The sequence below is a fragment of the Lycorma delicatula genome, chromosome 2 (genome assembly GCF_047948215.1).
Source record: "Lycorma delicatula isolate Av1 chromosome 2, ASM4794821v1, whole genome shotgun sequence".
In the NCBI taxonomy this organism is placed as follows: domain Eukaryota; kingdom Metazoa; phylum Arthropoda; class Insecta; order Hemiptera; family Fulgoridae; genus Lycorma; species Lycorma delicatula.
The window spans coordinates 19,822,403-19,843,282 of record NC_134456.1 but is presented as its reverse complement, the minus strand read 5'-3'; positions in this window follow the sequence as shown (position 1 = coordinate 19,843,282).

Sequence of the window (20,880 nt, the reverse complement as noted above, 5' to 3'; positions counted from 1 at the left end):
AGACTTTACTTTCTTCCAAACCTTTGATGCAGTCGTGTAGCATTAACAGCAGTGTATTAGTGTAAAAGTGTCGGTCTCTGGAAAGCAAATAAAACATACAGAGACATTGCTGAACAATTAAAAATATCAAAAACATGTGTACAGCAAGTTGTTAAAAAATATCGTGATCAAGAAACTGTCGTTGATCTTCCACGATCTGGTCAACCACGAAAAACATCAATGAGGCAAAACAGAGCAATTATAAAGGTATCAAAACTTAATCGGTCTGCTAGTTTGGCTGATATAGCAACAGAAGTAGCACAAAATCATGGAATTCAGGTTAGTACTGCCACTCTTTCTAGACGTTTAAAAGAATCTGGAATGGAATCACATTTCGCATTAGCAAAGCCTCTTTTAAGCGCTGTCCACAAGTCAAAACGTCATCAGTTTTGGAAGCAAACGAAGAACTGGTTGAAAGAAGCTTGGCAAAGGATTGTCTTTTCTGATGGAAGCAGATTCCAGTTGTATTCAAACAGAAAAATTGTGGTCAGGCAAACAAAAACTGAAAAGTTTCTACCAGCCTGCGTCATTCCTGCTGTGCAAGGTGGAGATGCTGTCTTGGTGTGGGGTTGCATAACTTCAGAGGGTGCTGAACACCTTAGAATAATGAATGGGACAATGAACAGCATACAGTACATAAAAACAATGGAAGAATTCATGCTTCCTAGTGTCCATAACCTGTTGGGTGAGAATTTCATCTTCCAGCAAGACAACGCACCTTGTCATAAATCATGAGTTACCAAGGTATGGTTTGATGCAAATGATGTGAAACTTTTGGACTGGCCTGCTCGTAGTCCTGACCTAAGTCCAATTGAGAATTTATGGAATTGGATGGCACTGCAACTTGCTAAAAGAAAACCTAAAAATAAGGCTGAGTTACGACTTCAAATCGCAAGTCTATGGCAACAGGTGACGAAAGAAAAATGTCTGGAATTGATTGAATCAATGCCTGATAAAGTAGCAGCATGCCTAAAATCATATGGAGGTCATACAAAATACTAAACATTTAAAAAATAATGTAGCCTTAACCAGGCTATTATTTTTATTTTTTATTTTTATTTGTATAAAATAAAGATTTTTTCATGAAATACTGATTTTTCGGTTATTTTTATCTTGTCCTTAAACTTATGAAAGATACTGTATATGTTGTAGACAGTGATCTGTAGCGGACGCTTCATTCTGATTGCGATCGCTTGCAGATTTCTGTTTATTTCAAATTGGGTCTATAACATGTAGAAAGCATTGGAGCTCATGGATGTTTGACAAGTATCCATTGATATTCCATTGAAGAACCGTCTCGTTTATTTTTTAAGGAGTCAATCTCGTGGTTTACCCTTCGGCCATCCTTTTTTTCTCTTTTTCTCCATCCTTCGTACAACTTCCTGTTTGATAAGAATATCACCAAAGAGTAAAACAAAGAAAAGTTAAAAAAATTTGAATTTTGTCTTGAAACAGTACACTAAACCAAAATGCATTATACGTAACAGTTTATAATAAATATTCAAAAGCAAGCCAGCCATTTTTGACTCATTTCTTGGCATGCTTCTGTACTGTTTTTGTTGCTCTTTTTAGTTTTTCAGGGCTGTCCTTAAGTTGCTCAGGACCATTATACGGACAATTAATTCCTACGAGTACGTATTTTTGTTTTGTATAAAATATTTTCATCCATCCTCAGATGCAGAACTTTAAAGTTGTTAGATCAGGCGATCTTGGTGGCTAGGAATGTGAACCCCCACGACCGATCCATTTTTCAGAAAAATAATGATTTAGGGAGTGGAAACGGCACTAGAGAAGTGGGGAGGCTCGCCATTGTGCTGGAAGCACACTTTGCGTCTCGGCGCTGGAGGAACATCTTCAAGCAGCTGCGGCAATTCTTCTTAAAGAAGGTGCAAGTAGGCCTTCGCATTTAAGCAGCCAGGTAATATGAACGATCCAAACGGGTGATTGTGAAGAAGGTCGCACCATACCTGACGCTAAATCGGTGTTGAAAATTGCCTTCCACAGTTTTATGAGGATTTACTTTTCCCCGTGTATGTTCATGCGTAAGTTGTTGACGCCATCTCGAGTGAAATTTGCCTCGTCGGTAAACAAAACGTACTTTTAGAATTGTCGATTTGTATTCCATCAGTTGCAGAACTACAAGCGAAGCGGACCGTCTCCTGGGTGTAGATATCGAACTGGCTGTTTATGGTAAGGATAAAACTTGTTTTAAGTTTCCTCCAAAACATCGAATGCGAAACTCCAATCCGCTTAGAAAGACGTCATATACTGTTACCTGGACTACGCTGAACTGCATCGACAATAATTTCATCAATAACAGCGTCGTAGACAGATCGTTCATTGCTGGTACGAATACTAAGTAGTGTACCTGTTTCCCGAAGATTGCAAAAATTGTTTTGGGATCTGGAATCCTGCTATTCGGAAAACGTATTTCATATGCTATTGCAGCTGCTGTAGCATTACCACTACACACATCTAAAATGAATATCATATCAGCATATTCCTCTGTTGTACGGCATTACGTCAATAGCAAAACGATCACGTTCAAACTAAAATTCATAGAAAACCTTCACTAACAACGGCACTGTTCATAGTACTCGAAAAGCTTAATGTACCATACAGAATGATTTAAACACTAATACAGTACTGCTCATTGCTGATCAGCTGACGTCATTTTATAGCCAACTTTGAAATAATAATCTTTCATATACTTTATTCCATGTCAGCCAATAAAAAATTATTATCCAAATAATTTTTATTTTGTAATTTCCTTAAAAAGAGGAAATTTTTTTCAAATTTTGTCTTTAGGTTTCCCATCACCAAAAAAAAATCTAGTTTTGTTTTCATTAAATAAGCATTTTTCTGACAAACGTAGTAATCTTCGCTTTTAAATAAAATTAGAATCTTTCTAAACTTTCTTTGTCTTATTCAACTTATCTTACACCATTTTATTCCGTATTAAATTCTCTACAAGTTTTGTTTAAAGGTATTATCTGTTTATTACATATTTAACACTATTATTATATGTCAAACACAAAAAACAGGTTTTTTACCCCAACTTATTGGTTTTGACCCAGATTTTTCAAAAGCTATTACAGATACGGTTCTGGAACCTATTTTATTCAATTTTTCAGGTCAAAAACCATTAAAAAATCACAAACTCTGCTCCTTAATTAAAGTCCTAAAAATTTCCGTACGACCTCGTTTCACCGGGGCAGCTGAAATCCAGCGAAATTTCACAAACCGTAAATCGTAAATGAAGCATTTTAGGACATATGTTTATAAGAACTTTTTTCATTATTTTCACGAGTAGAATAGGTTATGAAAATCCCGGAAGAACTTCGTGATACACTCTGTAAAAATGACATGCCGTATAAGTGGCGGATCGATGCCCGCCCTTTATGTCGATGATTGCATTCTACTATCAGTCTCCTAATGTAGAATACGCGGTAGCTAAAAACAGCTCATTGAAGTGGAGCGATTGTTTGACAAGTGAATAATCAAATTGAAAGAAGAAAAATCCGTGTCCATGGTATTCACATGCAAGCAGCGTCAGCCAAGTGGAATTATTTTTTGTAAAAATTCCCTACGAAAACCAAGTATCTGAGAAATGATTCTGAACAAACGGCTTATCTTCGATAACCATATTAAGTATACGATCCGTAGGGCTAAGGCCGCCAGAGGCTCCTATACCAAGTGCTTAACTCGTAACCCCATCCCAATAGTAAATAGAATTCGAATTTATAGGGTGAATGTATTATCATTACCTAACCTAACACAAAAGGCTGAGTCATTCAAAATAAAGCGTGGTGGACGATATCACTGATAAACATAATTTATGTTTCCTAATATGCGATGCCATGATCTTAATCTGTTTTTTGATGCTGAAACGAATTTGAACTCAAATCTTTCTATCATCCACCATTTTTGAAAAAAATTTTATTTTAATTAAAGGATTTTTATAATTTTTCAACATATAGTTAGCATTTTTAGCTCCTATACTGTATTTTTTCAGCTCATTTTTTATTGTTTAACTTTTGTTAAATCATATTAAAAATCAATTATTAAATCATATCATAGTCACATATTACGATATCACATCTAATACTGAAGAATGAGTCTTCGTGGACAAGAATAATCATATCTGTGCAGATTAAAACATGTAGCTGAAAACACAGCTGTGTTGTTTGTATTAAGCACTGGATTTAGGAATGAATTAATTTTGTTTAGTCTTATTGCTGTCTTAAGTTTGTTAACAGTGCAGTGTCATAATGCCTCGAAATTGTGTAAATGATGTGGATGCCTTTTGTTATATATGTGGTGAGTTTACCGTAAAATCGAATAGAGAAAACATTACACCTTTAATTAAAAAACATATCATTTATACTTTCAGTATAAAATTGGTGATCAGGATAAGACGTGGGCTCCTATTATAGAATGCACTAACAGTTCTGTATATTTAAGAGGATGGCTGAAAGAGGTATACAGAAGGGTTTGCCATTTGGCGTACCTATGGTTTGGCGTGAACCAAAGGATCATATAACCGATTGTTACTTTTGTTTAACAAGTATGTCTGGAATTTCTAAAACATCTAAACATACTATAAAATATCCTTCATTGCAATCAGGCTTGCACCTCACAGTGAAATTATTCCAGTTTCTGAGCCAGCTGTGAATGTATGTTTCAAAAGCAGTGATAAAGAATCAGGTAGTACTGTAGAACACAACAATGATTTTGATTCTAAATTATCTTCCAATAAGTCAGATCTTATATCACAAGGTGAATTAAATGACTTGGTTAAGGATTTAAATTTATCAAAAAATCAAGCTGAACTGTTGGGATTAACACTGCACGGTTGGAATTAACTTAAAAAAAAATACAAAAGTTTTGGGCTTTTGAAGCTGACCAAAAGAACTTTCTCAGTACTTTATTGATGAAAGTAATTTGGTTTATTGCACAAATATTGATGAGCTTGGGTTGCACTTAAGACAAGTTCATAAACCTGAGGACTGGTGCCTTTTCATAGAATTGTCCAAATATAATTTAAAAGTGGTTCTACTACACAATGGCAACAAATGTCCTTTGGTACCAATTGCTTATGATATTAATTTGAAAGAGACATACGATGTGATGAAAGATGTTCTTGAAAAAATAAATTATAAAAAACATAGATGGAACACACATGTGGTGATTTGAACGTTACAACTATTTTGTTAGGCTATACAAGTACATGTGTTTTCTTTGCGAATAGGACAGCTGAGCTAGGAATAAACATTATATTACCAAAGAGTGGAAGAAATGAGACAACTTAACTCCAAATGGGAAAAATATTATTCATGAGCCCTTAGTTGAACCCAAAAATATTTTTACCCTCTCTCCACTCCATATCAAGCTAGGACTAATGAAAAATTTTGTAGAAGCAATGAAGAAGGATAGTCCTGGATTTTTATATAGCAGGCAGAAATTTCTGAATGTAAATGAAGGAAAAATTAAAGAAGGAATATTTGTTGGTTCTCAAATAAGAGAGTTGGTAAAAATGATGTATTTAACTCAATGTTAAATAATATAGAAAGTGCAGCTTGGGCATTTAAAGACATCTGCAATCCTGTCTGAATGGAATGATACAAGCTGGAATAAACTAACCACTGCAAAAATCATTAATCTGTTCAGGGAGTAGAATAGATATCTGAGTTTTGTTTGATGAAAATAATAAAAGAAGAAAACAGTTAAGTGTATTTTCTTAATTTTGATTAGTTTCATGATGTTGAATCTTTGTATGATCAGTACAAGCTTGGATTATTGTTTTATTTAACATAGAAATGATAGTGTTATTGAATATAGTTCCAGGAAAACCCTTATAAGGGCAAGATATTACGTGATTTCTTTTTTATAACTTTAGTAGTCATCATTAATCATTTAAATATTACTAATAAAACACAAAATTTTAATAAAATATTTATTAATTGAAAAATTTAGTGTGTTTATACAGTGTAAACATGCATTATTATTCTTTATACTATTCCTTTTTGTATAAATCCTATTTTATGTATGTCTCATGTTCCTCAACACACAATTTTTTGACTGAAAATTATTAATTTACTACACTCATGATACCATGCAACATTACAAATACGGCACTTTCACCTTGTTCTGAATGGGGTCTTCTACAATAGGATGATAGTGAGTACACTTTTGTGAAAAATCCATAACTAATGATCAATAACTGTGGAATTTAGCCTATTGGTATAGGGATTTTTTTTCTTCAAAAGTACAGTGAAGCTGTTCTATGTTAGTGATAAAGGATTTTGGAATTTTAAAGCTACTATGAGAAATATGTGTAGTCCAGATTTAAAGTTCATTATTACAGTCCTGATTCAGATTCAATATCAAACAAAATACTTTAGGAGCATAAATGTATTATAAAAAAATCTTTAAGAATTTCTTGCTGAATAATGTGCTTTATTACACTTTTAGGTTTCATTAAACCTAAAATAATGAAAGAATGTTTCTCAGGGGCAAAAATTACACAGTGCAACCTTCAAAAGATAAGTTACTGTAAGTAAATACAGTAAAAATTGTAATTTTAATGGGATTTTATATTGAGAAAACCTATATGAGTATACAGTTTTCTTAAAAACTGAAGTCCAAACAAACTCACATATGAACTAACTCAACCAATGGCTGGATTTAATAATTAATACCTATGATTACTACTCCTGCATATGGTAACTTATATTGCAAATAACAAATTTAAGATATACATAATTTCATAGCAGAGATAATTCTGTGCTGAGAAACATTTAAAAAAATTAACGTTACAGGTTATAACAGTGTCCACTTACACAACAATGAGATTGTTGCAGGGTATATATTTTTACCCTGAAATAGTTAATTCTTAAATTGTTTCCATCTTTCATCGAAGAAGAATGGCAAAAAATTTATTTCTCACAGTTAGTAAAGTAATCTTTATTTCATAATTTACAAATTTATATTTTTTTAAAAATATATTTTACAAAATATTCTTTAAACTATTTGTTAAATTGATTTGTATTTGATTGTAAATAGTTTTTTATAAAACTACATTTTTACATAAATATTAAAATTAAAAATTAACATTATAATAAAATTAAGGTAAGATATGTATAACTTAATTCAGTACTAGATGGTTTATATTAATAGAATTTAATAATATATTCTCAATATTCTGAACTAGGTGGTTTATTTAACAGAATTTAGATAATTTAACACTACAGAGGAATATAAATCTTAAAAAGATTAAGTTCAGTAAAATAATTAAATATATATATATACACACACACACACACACACACACACACACACACACAATCCATGGCAATTTGATTTTTTTTTTTAAACCACATAATACAGTTCAGATAGTGTAGAAATATTCTTAACTTTCATCATTTGGTGTTCTTGTTGGCCTGGTCCCTTATGCCATTGCAGTCTATTCATTTCTGTATGTACCAAGCCTTCTTCATCCCCTTGTACTTTTCAGAAAGAACCTCATCTATTAATCAAAGTTCTTTTTCCTTTCTCTTCCTACTGTAGTTGTCAAGATTCCATTTCCACTAACCACATGTCCTAACCAGTTTCCTTCTCTTTTGGGCACTTTTCGCATAAGTGCTCTTTCTTCTTTCACCTTGTTCATTGCTTTCTCATTCCTGACTTTATCAGTTCATCTTAGTTTTTCTATAATCACATCTCAAAAGCATCACTCCAGACCCTCTCCCTCACTATTTATACTTAAATGAAAAATGGAATGTCTTTACTCCTACACAAGACATTCTGTTCATAGCATTTGGTTAACCTCTTCCTTAACTCTTTTTTTAGATATTTTAATTCCTTATTCTTACTGAAGGCTTCCTTTGAACTCTTTCACCGTGGTACACAAATATCTGTAGTTTTTTTAATATTCCTAATCTTCTTCACTTGTGCTTACCAGTAAAAACTATTAATTTTTTTTTACTTTAGTTTTTTCTTCATTTACTTTCATTCCTTCCTCCAGGAATGTTACAATCTTTGAAGCACATGTGTGCCATCAGCTAGAATTACTGTATCATTAGCAAACCTTATGCAACTTATTTTTTGTCCTCTTACTTTTCCAGCCTTATCCTCAATTTCTTTAATTTTACCATTCCCCCCAAGTAATGCCTTTCACCTTCCTATACGTTCTATTGTATTGACCTTTCTCTTCTATATTCTCAATATCATTGCATTCTTTCTTCAACCACCTTTTTATGTTTCCCTCCTAAACTTATTGCTCTTTCATTTTCTCTAATTTTATTCTTATACTGCCATCTTTTTTCCATTTTCTTCAGCATTTCTGTTGTTACCCACGGTTTCTTGGATCTATTTCCCTCATATTAGTCTACTTCTTTACTGTTTTTATTACATAATTTTTTATACTCATTCAGGTTTCCTCACAGTTCTCACTCTCCTTTCTTTAATTGACTTTGTTAGTTTTTCCATTGTTTCCTCATCTAATTTCTTCAAGTTTTCGAAGTTCCATTTCTTAATTACCTTTGCTTTCTCTAAAGCTACTCTCAGTTCCATCAAAGTAGCACAGATCACTATTGAAATCTGCACCTGATAATCCACTGACTTTCTAAACAGTATTTCTATTGGGAAAATTCTATTAATCTGCTTCCCCTTCCATTCCTTACCCCTAAGACATATTTCTTACCATATATTCTTACTATATTTCTATTTTCACCTTCTCCGAACACAGTATTCCTTAAATTATGTTCTCATAACTCTTCAATAAGTTCTACATCATTATTCAATTTGGTTAATATACTTGTACTACAACTAAATCTTTTGGTAACATGCCAATTCTGAACTATATTAATATATCATTATATAACATACTTTCTGCATCTACTTTGCTACCTCATTCCTCATAATTAATGCCATTCCATATTTTCCTTACTTTCTTACAGAATAGAATATTATAACTTGCTCAACTCTTTATTTCATCTTACTTCACTCCTAATACATCCATTTTATTTACCTTCCTTTTCCTCTTGAGATTCTCTATTTTTACACTCTGTAACTAAAGTCTTGATACTCCAAGTTCCTATGCACAACTGACATTTAACTTCTTTTGATACTTCTCCTGGAGATTTAATACAGAATCCACCACCATTGTAGTATAATGCAAGATGTTATCACTAGGATGTTTAATACAGTGGTTTACTACTGCATTCTGTGTACTAATATTGTTGACTTCCTGAAGAAGTTCAAACAGTTAAAAGGAGACATTTCCCATCCCCAGGACAATAGAGTACTCTGCACCCACCACAGCTCATTCACCCTCTGAAGAGGCCATTAACAATTGTAATGGGGGTACTAACTCCTTATGCTGAGAATAACTCGGTCTCTTCATTTATTAGCTATTTTTTGTATACACTAGCAGTTGTTAATACATATACAATCATTGCCTCCTCTCTACTACAGGGAAGTGAATATCAGAATTTCCCCTTCACCGAATCTTGGCCTTAAAAGCATTTCCTAGATTCTCTAGTACTTTTAAAGAGGTCTTAATTATATGGGAATACTTTTGTATCCCTTAACTGCACCACTACCCAAATAATTGAAATGAATAAAGCCTATAGCATAGGCGTTTGTACATAGCCAAATATTAATGCTTTCAATTCCATTGTAATGGGATAATCTTTTGTAACTATTACCTTAATATTTAATCAAGTCAATTCTATCAGAGTATCACCAAATGCTTGCTGCTTATTTTTAAATATAATTTTTTTTGAAAGTATTCATACCTGTTTTATCATTATTTATTTCTAACATTTCAAAATTATTATCAACCATTATAATGTGTCATTTTTAATCAAATGTGTTCTGTGATAATATACAAAAGAATTTTTTTCCATATTTATAATTTGCGGAGCTCCAAAAATCTCTTTGCTGATTAATGCATGTATATATAGGTTTCTCAACATAATACATACTACACTGGGGTAACCACTAGCTCATTCAAACTAAATAAATTTGTGGTTTGCAACTTACCTCCATTTACATAAATATTAAAAGGATACCTTTAATGATACTGTCTTCATCTTCATTCTTTACTAATAGATTCAACACAGATAATAAAATTATACTCAGCTTAAAAGTATTCTCTATTTATTTAAATCTAGTGCACCAATGAGTGAATTTATCATGAAAACTTTGAATTCATCATTTTTTTTTTTTTTTTTTGTACAACATACACTCAATGGTTGTATTTCACAGCATGTTTTCATTTAACTGAATTGAATATGTATTTATCTAAAATATGAGGCCTTTCTAACCATAACATTCATTATTTAAGATTTTAATTCTTTGAAATTTAAAAAACGTTTTGTTTTTCAGTCCAAATTGGTAAATTCTGCCTTGCTATTTTCACATGTTCAGAGTTGGGTTTTATTAATTATAACATACTGGATAGTCTTAACTAAATTTACATTAAATTTGCCACAGCTATGGTAAATAAAAGAAGCAGGACTATTCTCTCAACATCTTGTAGAAGTATGATGGAATGAAAGTAAATACAGAATGTTAGTACCAGGCAAATAGAAATCAGATAAGGGTGTATTCACCTGTATTATTTTATATAAATATGGGCAGACTCTTTGAAGCAAAGAGAAAACAGTACCATTAGGAGTATGAATAAATTATGACTGGTTTGTGCTTTCAAGCACTCAATATATGACAGTAGAAGTAAATGTGATAGCATTTGATGGAGAATAGTCTTTCAGATCAAAGATTAAGTTATTCCACTGGAAGACTAGTTCCAATTATATTGTTTAACCTCTTATAGATTAATAAAAATATAGAAAACAAGATCACATCCTTCCAAAGTTACTAAGCCCTGTAATTAGGCATGCGAGTCACAAAGCCACAATAGAAACAATATTTATAGTATGTAATATGATGGCCTTTTTGTCGTTTGGAAGTGACCAATGCCCACTTCAATAAGAACTCAGTACACATAGATAACATGAATTTCCTTATGAGATTAAGAAGAATATTAAGATTGGATCACTTAAGAAATTAGGATATTTAGTAATAGTTGGATGTGAACTCTGTGAATAAGATAAAGATGTATTAAAAGAAATAAGTAAGTTCTTGTTTAGTAAACAATCGTTTCCTGAAACAAATTTTTGTATATACCAAAAAAAAAGTTGTTGATAAGGTAGGGAGAGGTTACATAGAGCAGAACAAGTTATAAGAGTATAAAAAGATTTTCATTAGTATTTTTTTTAAGGCTGCATAAACAATACTATTCTATTTTCAGATCTGCTTATGGCAAGCTTGACTAAGATGAATAGAAAATTAAAATTTCAGAGAATTTTTTCATGTGACAAGATTTGAGGTGGCTGTGGTCAGTTTAGTATTTTTAATTAATTTTATAACAGATTCAAACTATACAAATTTAGCTAACAAAGATAGTGCTTGTAATCCAAATATTCATTTAATTAATGTTACAATTTAAAATCCGTAATAAAATACAGGCATTTTACTAGGTAACATAAAAACTCAAAAGTGAATAAAAATTACAAAGTGAAAATTTTTTAATATATCAAATTAATGCAAATATAGCATATCAAGCATATGAATAATTTTTTATCCAAAAACATTCACATCATCTAGCTTTACATTCAGCCTTTTCTAAGGACTCTACCATGAAAGTTTTATTTTATGAGAAATTTCAGCACTTTCGAAATAACAATTTTTCACTTTATTGTTTTATGTACTGACGGTTATGAAATTATGAGAGATGACACACATTGGTATGTTAAAAAACATTTTGACAAGTATGAAATATTGTTACCATGCTGTGCTGTGTTGGTGAAATTATATAGGTTAACTATAACTGTTACAGTAAATTGAATGATTATTTAATTGTACTCTTTATTTTAATGTCTTAAGAATGATAATATTTTGTCTACAAATAAGATATTACTGACATTAGTTAATGTAGAAGTTTTTAGTATTATGATCTGTAAAAATTTGTTCTTTCACTTCTCAGTACACACACTAGGACAACAGTTTTTACTGTTACCATGTATATGGAATTATTATTTTACCAGTTTTGTTACTTTGTACTAATCATAATTCAAATTTATAAAGATAAAATTATTGGCATAAATCAAAGGCATTTAAGTTACAGTGATAATGGCAAAGATCAGAAAATCAACAATCTATACAAAAATTTAACAATGAAAAATAGAAAGGTATAAAAAAAAGTACCTGAAAAAAGTATACTCCACTGTTGTTGAAAATTAAAGTATAAACAATTTATTTGAAAAGATTAAAAAGTCTCTTAATAAAGCAACTTCTTCTATAAAGGCAATATTTCAGTAATTAAAACAATAACATGAAACTTTTGCAATCTGCAAAGAGTAGTTTGATTCAATGAGATGAGTTGGATTACACAATTTTAAAATATAAGATGAAGCTGCATGTAATGACTTTTCTACTGCTACAGGTTGTTTTAAAATGCTAGCTTAAGTAACAGATATTCTTCAGGAAAGTGAATTATGAAACTCAAAAATAAAGTAAAAATTACACTTTCATATCAATATGCCTAATGTTTGGCAATTGCCAGCAGCAGCTACGTTTGGCATATAATTACTGAACAAACATGTATTCTGTATGCATAAAAGTAATATTTTCTCTGTGCGTGTCTAATTTCAATTGTAGTATAGGTAAGAGTGGCTTGATGAGATGTGAAGCTTAGAAGGGTAGAATACAGTAAACTGTACAGAATAGTGGGAGCTGTATAACACTCTAAAATTGTAATAAAAAATCATTTCATCATCATCGTTCTGCCTGGCAGCAGATCCCTTCGCCACAAGTCTTCATCCATTTCTATTTAAACTTTCTTCTTCATCCCCTTGTAGTATTCCATCTTCATGTCTTCTATAACTTGGTCCTTCTTCTCATATCTTCAATGTAATTGTTCAAAAGTGTCAACAAGAGGCAGCATCCTGCCAGACACCTCAACTCGGAAAGTCAATCATATTTTTATTTACTTTAATTGCTGCTGTTTGTCTCATATAATTCTTTAATTAACCATCTGTCCTTCATTCTACTATTTTTTCTTTAAGAATCTCCATCATTTTTCCCCTTTGATTCACTTTCTGAAGCCAAATTGTTTCTCTCCTGCATTCTCTTCCATTATTCTTGCCAATCTCCAGTTTAGAACTTAACAATATTTTAGCAGCTTGGGTTTTTCAATTTATTGTTCTGTAGACTTTCTGATACAAGAGAAGTAAAATATTTACTTATCAAGAGGTATCTTCTTGACAGCCAGTCTTCTTTAGTGAAAGAATTTATCTTCTATTGTAATTATAAACAATTATCTAAATCGAATGTCTTATTTTATGCTACAAACACTTGTCTGCCCAACAATTTCACTTGGCTTAAAGACTGGATGATACAATAGTAAACATAGAATATGCTCTTAGCATTAGCAAAGTCACTGAAGCTCTGAGCATTCTGTATAAAGGTGTGTGCAAGGCTATTATGCTATATGCGGATAGGCTAAAATATAAAAGTTATCAGAACATATTTTTAAGGGTTCAGTGCCTAATAAGCAGTAGCGATATGTTGCTAAGAAGATCAGTGAATTGACTTTGGATAAAGTTCAAGAAATTGAACAACATGGCAATGCTTGAGGGATGAGGCAGAGGGTGGGCATTATACGCATGACCTCTTTCCAAATGTTGTTGGTTTGCAGGATACCTCTCTGATACACCCTAATAAATATGACACAATTTCTTTCTGGCCATGGTGCTTTTCAGGACATACTGCAGAAATTCGGCCAGGTAGATTCTGGGATGTGTCCTCAGTTTGGACAATTGGATGACACCTACCATGTTTTTTTTGAGTGCTCAAAGTATGAGTAATGCGTACGGAGACCATCTGTCAGCTTGATCTTATCGGGTCAGCATTGGATCTCCATGTAAACTGTAGGAGCCAGGCCAAATGGGCGAGTGGAGTGTTTTATAGTGTACTTAACAAAGGAAAATTTAACTAAGGGAATCTACAGCCCTGCTTGGATTTCTCTTGTATTCTGGTTTTGTTGATGTTTTGTTTTATTAATTATATCTTTGTTTTGTTTCAATGTTGTTATTGTTGCATGTAGTGTATTGAATTCACTTTTACTTTCTATGGGTAGGCAGTCCAGTTCCTTTGTTTAGTCTTACTTAAGACTCTGTAAGATGTTTTGTTTTGAGTTCATTAAACAGTAGTACACCAATGAGAATGTCACTCATAACATTCGCACCTCGGCCAATGTCAAAAGCTGAGGTTTCAAAGATGACCTCCAGTAAAGCCTGTAAGGGCTAGGAACGAAGGGGTTGGTGAAGGGTATCTTCCCCTACATGGGTCAAGATGGCTTCAACATTGTATTATCAAATGGTGATAAAAGCTTTGTCGAAAACTAAAATTAATCTTGAATGTAGTTAGGTGCTGTCTTTTCTTTAAGCCAATCCTCATAGTGTATTTCATTGCATCTTGGAAACTATCAGTGTAGTCAATGAAACTGTTATTACTGCCTCCACGAACTATTACAGTACATAACTATGAGGGTTATTCTATAATTAAAGAGAGAAATTACTATAAGAGAAATTATTTACTCAATGATGAAACTAATGCTACTTTTCAACATAACCTCAGACTTCATTTAGGCACGTGTCCAATTTTTCTTATTCCAGCAGTAAAAAATTGTTCACCAAGGTGCCTGAACCATTCTTGACTCGCACATTGCTCCACATTGAAAGAAAAGTAAAAAAAAATGAGATGGTGGAAGATTGAGATAAGGTCAATGTGGCAATATCTCCTGACCAAAATTTTAAATACATTTCTGTCTTTTGAGCAGTATGGGAGCAGCAGATATTATCATGCAAAAGAATTATACCTTTTAGAGAACCAGGTCACTTTCTTCTAATTGTGGGTTTCACTTAATTTTCTAGCATGCACAGTACTGCTCAATGTTGAATGTTCGTTGTTCTTACAAATAATTGCAATAAATTGTGCCTTTTTAGTCCCAAACACTTAGAATTACTTTAATAGCTAAGGATGGGTAGGTTTTTAGGTATTTTTCTGGCGAGCAGACTTGTATGGTTCCATTCCATACTTTGACATTTAGATTCTGGCTCATAATCAAAGTTTGATCACACATTATTTTACAATCTAGATTCCTTATTGTCCACTAAAAACTGTTGTTTATGTTCCATACAAATGTGAATTCGATTGTCAGTACCCACCTTGAACACAGTAATTCAGCTTATCACAGGTAAGGGCATGGACAGTGCTGATGCTCGTACTAGAAATTTTCCCCAATTGTGTCCTTAGGAATAATTTCATTAATGCAATTTTGCAGAAGCTTCAGCCGAAACTTTCAATAGCTGGTTATAATGAAAATCAATTTATACTGTTTGTTCAACTTACAAAAACTTTCACTGTCAATTAACGTTTTACCATAATGTTTTAACATCTATCTGAGTGAATTTTACTCGAATTTACACTTGCAGAAAATAAAAGTCTTATCATAGCACACTGTTCTTCCAAAAGACATAATATATCAAGTGGAACATAATAACACCTCAAAATAAACAACAGGTTAAAAAAATGGAAATTCTTTTTAACAGCTGATATTTTCAGTCAGGAGAACTAACTTGAATATCAGACAGTTTCAGTTTATTTTGTTAACTAGTTTTTCCAATGCTACCATTGGTCTCAAATTATTGAACGATCTTAGTATTTACAGCCTTCAGAAATTGGCTCAAGCAAACTAGAAATCTTAATTATGTCATCCACATAAAAATATGCTTTGAAGTATGATGATTAATATCTGACTTGTCAATACAATAAACAGTACAATTTTTTCTCTATATTCTTAAAATGACTGTAAGTAAACATTTTTTTCCCTTAAATACAAATTTTCTATTTATAGGCCTATTTTGGAATCCATACTATATTTTCTTTTTTTTTCACAGAAACCCAAACATTAAATCATGTAATGTAATATCAACCATCATCATTTTAAAAAGAAGGTAGTAAGTCAGTTTGTTTGTTTAGTTACTTGTCACTACTTTATTATAACTTTGTAGTTAGCCACCAAACATTTATGAATGTCAAAAATAACAGTTTTCTCCATCTAATATGGTACAGCTGTAGGAAAAATATTGCAATATCATTGCTTTTTTTCAGTATCCTCTGAAAACTGCATCTTGATTGCTTTTATTGCTAAAAATTGTAATATCTAATTACTTTTTTCAGAATTCTCTGAATACTGCAACTGGTTGCTTTTATTACTGTCTATTTAACTTGTTTTATTAATATAGTAGCATTGCTTTGCTTCCTTTTTCAAAAATTTTACATATATAATTTCTCTTGTCTATCCACTGCTTTTTTCCACAAGTCTTTTTGACACTTGGTTATATTAAAAAATCTGTAATAACCTAATTGATGTCAAATGAAAAAAGCTTAATTATATATATATATAAACAAGGCTACTACTAACACTAATAAATGATACTTAATGTAGGCCTGAGAATAATTATTACATCATGACAGTACCTATATCCAGCTACAATAAACTAATGCAACAAATTATTACACTGTATAAATCATTTTTATCATTCGAGCAGTGTAGTTAAAATAAAAAAAGAAGATAAAACAAGACTATTTAATTAGCTAATCAGATAAAACAAGGAACTTGACTTAAAAACAGACAAGATTTTTTCATTACATCTACTATGAGTGAATATGACAAAATAAAAAATAATCAACATGACTAGGTGATTAGCAGGAACAAACATTTTTTTTAACCTGCTCTATAAATCAGGAAATAGCCATATCTAATCTAAAAAGGGGAAAAATTCCATTATGCCAATATTGATTTTTGCAGAAAGCTAAACATGTTTGAAAACAATTTTGTTACAACATTGTTTCATTATTTCTAAATTTATCTACTGGATGTTCAAATGGTCTGAAACATTGGACTCTAACATTCTTTCTAAGAAAGGATAATCCTAACTTGCCACCTTGCTACTAACCAATGATGTTACAATGATTAAATGTACCAACATATCAAAAATAGAATTAAAACAGTTTTATATAGAAGACAATTTAATTTTAGAACAGGGAAGTGGAACAGAATGATTGGTATAAAAAAAAATATTATTTTAAGAACACAAAAACAATCTTGGTTGGGCAATGAGGCTTGCTTCACTGTGCAACTTCTTCACAAAGGAATATTTTGCAGGGGAGTGTATTTAGCACTACCGTACAACTTTTTTTTTGTGATTACACTTGCTGTTGGTTGTTAAGCACAGCATATACTTGCTAATGATGCACTATTACATTATGGATCCAGCAGCTTAGAATATATATATATATGCACAAAAAAATAATAATTCATTTCATAGTAAACCTGTAAGTTGTTTTTGGGCCAATCAAGATATCTACACTCAATCTGCACAATCATAACAATAGATATGTTCAAAAGAAACATGTGGGTGTAACTGGATGAAAAATAGATATTTAAACCTCATTTGCAAGTAGTTTTCCCAAAGTTGTTCATTTAAAAAATGTTATTATAATGGTAGGTAGGAATTGAGAAATTATTTCCTTACCTTAAAAATGCTGTATTATGACTTTTTTGAGTCAATCTGTGCTGTATGGTATGGTACATTTGCATCAGTTTATTTAGTTATAGTAAGATTCTATTTTGTGTACACAGGCCAATGCTAATTTCTGTTTATAAGTTTCATCAACTTCCAACATGTTCAGCACATCTCTGAATACGTGCTGTGTTCCAGCTGATCTAAAAGCAGACACTGTATTGTATGTAAATGTATTTTCAGTTAAAAAGTATCAAGGATGTACGATGTAATAGTTGCCAGCATCATAGAACAAGGAATGATGCAAGACAGATGGATCAATGGTCTGGTTGCTAGGTTTAACAATCTCAATCACCTATTTTTCAGGAACTATCAATAAGGTGAGTGGCTTTAAACCATTTGTTGACTGGATCACAGGAAATTTGTTAAAGAAGATGAAAAATGTTGATGATACCTAGTTAAGGTTATGTGGGAATCATGAGAACAATGATGCTTGCCATGTTATTTTGTTGTCTACAGATGGAAGATTTGCAGGAATCATATGGTTATTCCTGTGAAGAATGCACATGATTAGGGATAATGTCCAACATTAAGGAAACCTAAACATTCAATATAATTTTAAAAACAAAGAACTGAAACAGCATGCATCTGTGAGTAATCATAGTTTAATTTGTATTTATGACAGATTTCTTCACACTCTTCGATAGGTGAAGTATCTAATTAGAAAGGAGGAGGCATTGGACATAATTGTCAGGAATTTGTGCAAATGATGTTTTGCTTCTAATGATTGTACAATCTACTACTAGATTACTGGATCTACTACTGTTCTTTCTCTTGTACCAATGAATTTCAGGTATATACCCAGTTATGGGCTGACAGGTATTTTATATATATAAATATATATAAAACAAGTGTTCATGGTTTAATATTGAAAGAAAAAAGATGTTCACAGAAGACTACATATGGTAAAAACCAAGGAATGTCATAATGAGAATAGTCTTCCTTAAACAAAACTGCAAATGTTACTTTATGAATTAAAATATTAAGAATAGTCCTAAATTTGAGGTTTGCAAGTCGATTGGTGCTGTGTTGCTACGCCCATCATGTAGTTAAACAACATTAACAAGGGAAAATCAATGTCAAGTTTTATAACAAATCAAATTACAATTGTTAAAAAAAATTTTTAAATGAGTTCTTTGATAAACCAGTTGTTTTGATGACTTAAATTTACCTTGTTTTTTATGAGAAAAGCAATTCCTAGAAAACAAATACAAAGTGGTTGACTTCATTGACAATGATCATCCAGAGAATATAATTAACATTTTTTTCTCACTTAGGCTGTTTTACTATTAAAGTAGATTTAAAAGAATCAACAGATGATAGCATGCAGCTGCTCTATATGGGTTAATGACTCATGGGGAATGTTTATTAATAAATTAAAATTTTTGTATTGAGAATTGATTTGACTTCCAAAATTAAGTCATTAATCTTTATTCATAAGATTTGTATATTCTAGCATGAGCAATTCACGAGATGTTTCAATAATATTATCAGTCTAAAATGAGGCAACCAATGCTTAGTTGAACAACCCTAACTTCAAGAGTGAATCCAATATCCAAACTTTACCCTGAATAAAAATGTGGACCTACCAAAGAAAAAGTATTTTTTGTTATGTTAAACTTATATAAAAACTTACTAAAAGTAATTAAAATACTAAAGATTTCTCGGTAACAAGAGTAGTGAAAATTACATGATCCAAATGCATGCAATTTGAATTATTTTATTTTCATATTATGTTATGTGTAAGGCTACGAAAGTATAAAATAATAGTAAGATTAGTTTTGTTGTCTATGATATCAAAAACACACAATTCCACTCTTTTAATTTAAATTCCTCATTTACAGTTCCCTGCTATTATGATTATTTTTCTTCATTATTTTTCTTAAAAATGTTATAACAGACATTTACTGTATTTAACAATAACAAATGACTAAAGTCATTTGAATCAACAAGCAATATCAAAACTACATATATAAATAAAAATTCTGTACACATTTAATGTTGTTTTTAGCTAAGCAGACCAGGCAAAGGAACTACAGAGTAGAAAAAACAAATATGGTCCAAAAGCAACAATTAGAACCATTTGTATATTTATATTCTACCATCTGTATGTCAAAACAAATAAGTAATAGTAATATTAAATTCTGCTGTTATATGTTATTATTTTTATATATTATTAAAAAATGATGATATTTTTGTAATGTTTAATCGGTGATTATTCTGTTCATAAAAATACAAACTCGTAGTAAATTGTATCTTAAAAATTGTCTGGTTTCACTACATCACAAATATTAATCAAAAATATCAATAACAGAGTTCACATATGTCAAAACAAATCATGTTCCATGAAATCACTTAAGTTAAATGAAGCTAAACATAATTTCCCCAGGAATAGATAACTGCATTCTGAAGGTATACCACGATCGACCTGAGATAATTAGAATTCTTCTGTCCAAAAAATAATGCTATTAGAAATTATATAAATTTTATCTTTAGTAAAACTTTTATCTTTATTCAATAAAATGTGGGTAATTTGAAAAACTTCCTAATATGTAACAAAAGTATGCACACTAGACACAATGGACAGTTGATACAATGCAAAATGTAAAACCCAATTATGAAATGTGTGAATTAATCATCTGGATTATCAAAATTTTCATTTCCAAAAAAGTAACATGATTTAAAAAAAAATTAATAATGCAAGAAAACTGTTTTATCTCAATCATGTACTAAGTTCAATAAAATTAAATATATGCTAGTACATTTAAAAACTCGTATTTCAGATAAAGCATCATGCTACCCCTGTAACCTTCATGGCACAATTGGAAATTTAAAAGTGAATTACTTGCCTGTTAATAAGCTAGTAAGAAATCTGCATAAAAATCATTTTCTGTGAACACTCTTTTATCCTTGCCAGATAAAAATAAAGATTTGTTTATTTAAATAAAAGAAAAATGTAATTACTTAATTACAATTACAAATTAAACAAAATAATACACAATAGAATAATTTTTTTTTTACAAAAAATACTAGTATTTTTTACTACCTTTTTTCAAATGATTAAAGGTACAATTTAAAACTAATCTCTAAATAAAAATACAGTAATTATTGTAATTTAAAAACA